Here is a 7,216-nt window from a genome sequence, read left to right on the forward strand (position 1 = left end):
CCAAATACTAACTACCCCAAGGCTTGGAATAGTAGAGGTCATGAGAGGACAGCGCTCTCTCTCTCTCTCTATATATATATATGTAGAGAGAGAGAGAGACCAGGATGGTCTTCAGGTTTCCCATGGTCCTCTCAATTCCCGATTGTCTTCCTCTCTACCTGTGAACTAGATGGCGAAGTAAATTCACACAGGGCCTTCATAGAGGAGGCCATGCTTGAGTTGAGTTTTAGAGGATAAGGAGGAGTTAGTCAGAAGTTAGTGACTAGTTAACTCCTTCCAGGAGGAGGGAACCATCGTTCAGAGGTCATGGTTCATTCAGGAGGTAGGAACATATGTACTGATGGAGTGAAGATGGTCAAGTGGTGGTTGGAAGGTTGGTTGAAGGTACAAGGACAATTGGTGATGATGACTGTGAGTGCAACCTGAGCATAGGTGGTCTTACATGACTCTCCAGGATTCAGGTCAGGTTAAAATCAAGTTAGTTAATGAGGCTCTTTTGTCTTCCAGGCAATGTGCTGGTCCCAGAACAATGATGGATGAGGAAGATGTGATTTCTGTGCTTGGAGTACACAGTCCCACTGGGGACAGGCAGACAAAGAAGAGGAAATGTCAGTGTAATGCGGTGAATGCTGTCAAGAAGGCAAGTACAGGCAGCTGGAAAATACAGTAAAATCCTCACCACCGTCTTGGATGTAGCTACAGTGATAATCACCACTTTAGAGATGGAGAAACCAAGCTTTGCTCGACTCCCAACCTTGAGCTCGTCTATAGCACGAGAGACGGCAGACAAAATGCCAACCACCGTGGCTGTGTTCCAAGCTGTGCTTTGGGTGTGGAATCTCCCTTCTGGGCTTTGAGGCCACTGAGATGCAAACTCACCCCCGCCCCCCAGTCATACTAGCTGTCAGGGAGAGAGGAAGGAGTGGATGTCCCGAGTGGGTTGGGTCTCTGTATGTCCTGCGGTGCCCACGCCTGGGTACCTTTTTACCTCCTGTCTCCCTCTGACCCTTGACATGCCGCCAGGCAGTTGCTTAGCAACCTCGCCAGCAAGACTGTGTATCCTGGCATAAATTGCTATTATGCACGGGGAGAGATTTCTCCCTCCTCTCTCTCCTGCGTTTTAAGCAAAGAGACATCCTAAAATAGGGCATATTTTTTCTGTTCCTTTTCTTCTTCCTCTTTTTTTTTTTTTTTGACAGACAACTTCTGTGTAAATGTTGAAATCTGTGTTGTCTGTCAGGAGCAGTCAATCTGAAAACTTTGCTGAAGAGAATGTATATTTAGTAACGGGTGACAAAGAGAGGAAGACATTGAGATGTCAATTATTCTGGTGAGTTAATGCAAAAGCTGGGTATTTAAATCAAGTGGTTTAAGGATATGAAAAGAAAAAGGAGAGGCTCAGTGCAGATCTCTGTATTTTAAACAGTGCAGGGCTCTATTTTGTTTAACTCCATCTGTCACTAGGGGTGTCTACTGTGTCAGTCCTAACCCTGTATCTGCAAGAGCTGCTTGGTGGCTAAACTAGTGCTTGCTCCGCATTCTTGTAGGAAAAGGTGCTGGATTTGTAAGCAAAGAGGACAGATTTGAGCCCTGACTCTGGATTTTCATATTAGGAATGCTGGTATGGCCTTGCTCTTTATTAAAATAGCAAGGATTTCTGAATGAGTTGGTATATATCTTGCCTCCTTTACCCTCACCCCAACTCCCTTTCAGACTCTTCCCACGATCTTCAGGACCTCCACAATCTCCCTTCTGCCCTCTCCCCCTGTTCTACACAGCCTGGGGCCTCCAGAACCTTGTTCAAATGCTCTTTTGCATAGTCAGTCCCAGAGTTCTGCTTATGAAATCTGTCCAGCCACCCCCTATAGCAACACAGTAATAGTTCTTAACTGGGGGTTATTTTGTTCCTAGGGGACATTTGGCAATGCTTGTGATACTTTTGGTTCTCACCACTGAGGGGAGAGGGGTACCACTGGCTTCCAAGAATACTTCTAAGCATCCTACAAAGCACAGGGCACCTCCCACAAAGAAGAATGGTCTGGACCCAATTGTCAGTAGTTCTGAGGTTGAGATGACCACTTGACAGCGGTCACCTGAGTCACCCTTGTGTTTTCCAGCATTACAGAGCACCTCACATGCCCAGCTGCTCAGCAAATCATTCTTTCATACGCAAATTGTTGAAAAAGATGAATGCACCTCATTATTGAGCCAGTATTTTCCTTTCTAGCTTCAAAATTCTAAGACTGAGCACTGTTCCAACAGCTTGGTTGGCATATCATTCCATGCCAGATTTATTTTGGATATCAGTGAGGATTCAAAAGTATTGGTGACGTGACTAAATTTATTACTGAGCAAGAAACTTTGGAAGTTTAGTGTCTTAACTAATCTTTTTGGGCATAATTGTGCAGCTGGTCTAGTTTTGGCTGCCTATAGGATTTTTTCTGTAGCCCTTGGATAGGTGTTCTAGTTCCCACCATCTTCACCATTTCAATCTATCTTGAATGATGTCCAGACATTTGATTCTTTATCTCCTGCCGTTAGGATAAAACAGGCCTAGGAGAGCCAGTATTTCCAAACTCCTATGTAATGAGTTGAACAGTGGCCCCCAAAAAGGTATGTCCAAATCCTAAGCCCCCAGTAACTGTGGCTGTGACCTCATTTGAAAAAAAAAGGGCCTTTCCATATGTAGTTAAGTTAGAGATCTTGAGATAAGATCATCTTGGATTTAGGGAGGGCCCTAAGTCCAATGACTTATGTCCTTATAAAAGAAAGGCAGAAAGTGATTTGATACACAGAGACACAACAGAGAGAAGGCAATAGGAAGATAGAGACAGAGATCAGAGTATTTGCAAATCAAGAAACACCTAAGGGATTCTAGGAGTCCCCAGAAACGAGGAAAGAGATATGACACAGATTCTCCGTGTGATGATTATTTTTACATGTCAACTTTGCTGACTCTGGGGTTCCCACTTATCTGATTAAACATTATTTATGGGTTTGTTAGGACAGTGTTTCTGGAAGAGGTTAACATTTGAACCAACGGGCTCAGTAAGGCAGATTGCCCTCCCTAGCATGAATAGGCATCTTCCAGTTGGGGATCTTCGGTAGAATAAAAGAAAGAGAGTTGGAGAATTCAACTGAATGCTGAGCTGGGGCGTTGGTTTTCTTCTGCTTGTTGACTGAGACTTCACTCTTTGGACTCCAGTTGAACTACAGCCCCAGTTACCTGGGTCTCTAGCTTGTGGGTGTGAGATTGTGGGAAGTATCAGCCTCCATGAGCATGTGAGCCAATTCCTATTTCTTGTTTCTCTGGAGAACCATGAGTAGTAAACTCACTCAGAGCCTTTAGGAAGAAACTAACTGTAACGAAGACTTGCTTCAACACTTCTGACTTCCAGAATTATGAGAGAATCACTTTCTCTTTTTTCAAGCTACTTAGTTTGGTAATTTGTTACAGCAGCCTCAGGAAACTAATACATCTGCATATCTTCTCTTCCTGTGTCCCATCTGGATGGCATTCCTGACCTGCCTGTGTTCAAGTTGCAATCTATCCTGATTCCTCCACTCCCACTGGACCTGTGGCATCCAGCAAACTAATAAGTTCTGCAAAGTCTGTTCCCTCAGTAGTTTTTCACTCTTCCCCACTGACTGAACTCCACATCACCAGTGCCCAGTCTGAGGTTTCAATAATGTCCATCTAGTTCACTGTAGCAGCCTCTTATGTGTCTGGCCAGTCCACCGTCCTCCATGTTGCTGCTCTGAACTGCAAAGCTGACCAGAGACTGCTTAAAACTCTGGATTCAGTCCTCCTAATAATTATGAACCACTCAAACTCTTTGGAAGACATGTCTTTCTTGATCATTTGTCCCTACAATGGTTGGCCTTGGGCATACACAGATGAACAAGAATAAGCATACCTGTCAGCTGGGGAAGAGACCCAGATAAAGACCTCATTCCAATACAGTGAAGCAAAGGATAAAGAGTGGTTGGTGTTACAAAAGAATGATGGGGAACAAAATTGCTAAATTGTTAATGTAGTCTAGGGACAGAGAATCTTCCTCCAACAAAGCAGCATTCTCACTGACAGCAGGCAGATGAGGTAAGCGAAGAAAGAAGGGAAGAGTGTCTGGCTCAGGAGCAGCCTGACTTGGGCTTTCTGGTTGTAGGCTTTCCTGTTGGCTGTACCTTCTGCCATAATACTTGCTGTTTCCCTTCCCTGACCTGACCCTCCTCTGGGAAGCCTTCCCTGATTACTCCCATATCCTCTGGCTAGAACACCAGGTCCACTCCCTCCCTGGTGTGTACTTTCCCTCCCTGGCTACACCATCCACTCAGGCAGGTTCCATGTTCACATTATGAGGTCATTTCTCAAGGATGAGTGCACCCCATACACTCAGCAGATGTAGCTAGATAAGAGGAGGATTACTCCCCTCCTTACAGTAGCACAACTGTGCTCATTTCATACCTAACCTGAGCCCCAGGCACACTCAACATGCAAGAATGACACCATTCTACCTACCAGTGTGGGACAATGGTGAGCACCCAATGAAATAATGGATGTGAAAATGCTTTATAAACTCAAATGCATTAATGATTTGTGAGGTATGGCATGGAACTAAATACAGTTCTAACAGTCTTGACACTATTATTGCTGGGATGTTGAATTCAGTTTTGAAAACTTGAAAGAGATCTCCTTGAATTACCTAATATATTCTCTAAATTGTGAAAGCCAGAATCAGAAAGATGGTGAGACTTCAGTGGACATATTATTTTGGAGCAAATGTTTCCAAATAATGGTCTGTGAACCAAGATGAGTATGTCATTAAGTCTTCACCTGTTCACAGCAAATCTGTCAATGTAACGGTACCAACTTACTTCTTTTAAATTGATGTAATGAAAAGTGATCTGTATTAGCAAAATAATAAATTAGTTGTCCTACCTTGATTACTCAATTTTTAAAAAAATCTGAACTCTATGGATGCTGTATTCACTGTTTTAGGGCACTCTTTATTTTGGATGTTTTTTTCCTGTAGAATTTTTTGGAAGTATTAAAGAAACCCCAAGGGAAATAAATGGCACTGGAACTGGAAGCATTGGTCTATTTGCTCAAGCACTTTGTGGGGCTGAGAGGAGAGGAAGAAACTATGATTTATTGAATGGAATGCACATCCTCCCTAAGAGGTGCTTCCATGCCCTGAATAATGTCCCTACAAACTCTGCTCCACCTCCAGTGATCAAACACTCACTAATTCCTGAGAGGGCCATGCCATGTTTGCATGGTTAAGATTCTTACAGCCATCTTGCTTAAACCAAGCCCGAACTGGTCCTCACCTCATTCCATATATTGATCCAAATTACCCATATGGAATCCCAAAGAACATTTTTAATGTCTTCCTGATGGATATTGTTTAGGTATTATAAGTCAGCTAATCTGCTTCTTTTCTTTTCTAAGGTAATCAGCTTGGATTCCCAGCAAATACTCTTGAATGAATCAAGATGATCACATTCTCAGTCTTGATGGCTCTGGTCCATCACACCCTGCTTCCTACCACAGGGTCCTGGTGGCCCTGTACAGATTCTCTGTGAAGGCGCATTAGCTTCTCAGGCTACAAATCCTCAGATAGTGAGGCTAGTCTGGTGGCTAATCTGGTGTCCCTTCTTGTTTAACATATGGTACCTGATTTCTGCCTCTGTCCACCCATCTTCAGCTTCTGATGCATTATTTCTTTACCTGAGTAAGGCATGCCCCTTGGATGCTAATTCATTCAGGTCCTCTAGACTCTCTGAGATGATTGGGGTGGAGGGTAGTTTATGAAGGATGTGCTTTCAGGAGAACCTGCACAGAAGCAGAGTAAGCAGAGTAAGCACGGTGGGTGTAAACCAAACAGCAGTAAGGCTTCAGTGAAACCATGACCTCATCTGGGTCCTGGAGTATATATCACATCACACAGTTCCTATCCCACCTTGCTCAGGATAGCTTTAGCATCTTTGCACCAGGCAGTTGCTGCTGAAAGTCTTGCCCCTTCTCTCCCAACTTACAACTGAGCGAAGGAATCCAGTCTGAGTCTGACCCCCTGGCCCTCTCTTACCCACATAAGCAGATGGCAGTGTTCTGAGCATGCTCCTATCTGCTGATTGCTTTCCATAAGTATTTGATCTTTAGGCCTGGACTGGGTTCTAGAAGCACTTTGACCAGATGAGTACAGGCAGGATGGCCACACTTCTTGTTCTCCATCCATTAATGCAACTAAATTTGAATCATGGGGGATTTTTTGCAGAGGGAAGTTTTGATTGCCTTCTGTTCACCCCATTGGTGAGGGAGGGCTCCTCTGCCCTAATACTACATGATGGCCAAACAAAGGGACAGTGGAAAGATGAGATTGACAGTATTTTATTAGTTATATACACTCAGAGCCCAGGGCAGACACCTTACTCCATGCAAGGCCACATAGAGGTTGTCCTGGGGAAGAAAAGTGAGCCAGCAGGGGCTGTGGGAGACACAATGGCCAGTGACAAGTGGATGAGGTAGACCTGGCTCCTATGGGACCATGTGATTGATTTGTTGGAGTAATTCCTTGGGTGGTAGGGAGATGAAACATGTCAGGTTGGGGTCTGGGTGGGGCACAGCTGGCTGGTCCGGGGATCTAGCCAGGTGGGGAGCCTCTCCTGCAGGGTGGTGGCACATCTGGGGAGAGCGGGGAACTCACATTTAGATCTTCAGGACCCTGTGAGATTCAAAGACATCAAGGCAGCAGCACATGTCTCCTGCAATGCAGGGAAGCAGCCTCATCGTGAGCTCTCTGTTTTCTAAGATCTGAATATTTGACCACGCATGCTGTCGCCATCCGCCTTCAGGGACACAGGATCAAACAAGAGGCCCACATGCACCAAGACAGAGGAATCTACTGCTCACTCACTTGGATACTAAAGTCCATTTATATCAATAAAACAGCCCTGTAAGCACAATGCAAATTTCATTATTGGTACACCAGGCTGGCTGAAATGCTTGGGTGAATCCTTAAGGAGAACACTATTATTATGTCGGATTTGTGATTTCACAGCTGTGGAGGATAGGGGCAGGGAGTCAGATTGGTTTTCTCAACATTAGCCTGATGAAAAAAAAAAAGTTCACAAAACACATCATCGTCTTGTGTATTTTTAAGATGCAAAATATAATATGTAAAGAAAGCCTCAATCTGCAGGAGACATGGAGCCA

The 7,216-nt window shown here is 44.4% G+C and overlaps 1 long non-coding RNA gene across 1 annotated transcript; it reads left to right on the forward strand.

Moving 5' to 3' along the window:
- The first annotated feature begins 3,370 nt into the window (after nucleotides 1-3,370).
- LOC119864789 lies at nucleotides 3,371-6,909 on the forward strand. Its single transcript, XR_005368320.1, has 3 exons — nucleotides 3,371-4,534; nucleotides 5,453-5,735; nucleotides 6,813-6,909. It is a non-coding gene; the product is annotated as an uncharacterized LOC119864789 (long non-coding RNA).
- Nucleotides 6,910-7,216: the final 307 nt, after the last annotated feature.

Source organism: Canis lupus, chromosome 13, assembly GCF_011100685.1.
Source record: "Canis lupus familiaris isolate Mischka breed German Shepherd chromosome 13, alternate assembly UU_Cfam_GSD_1.0, whole genome shotgun sequence".
In the NCBI taxonomy this organism is placed as follows: Eukaryota; Metazoa; Chordata; class Mammalia; order Carnivora; family Canidae; genus Canis; species Canis lupus.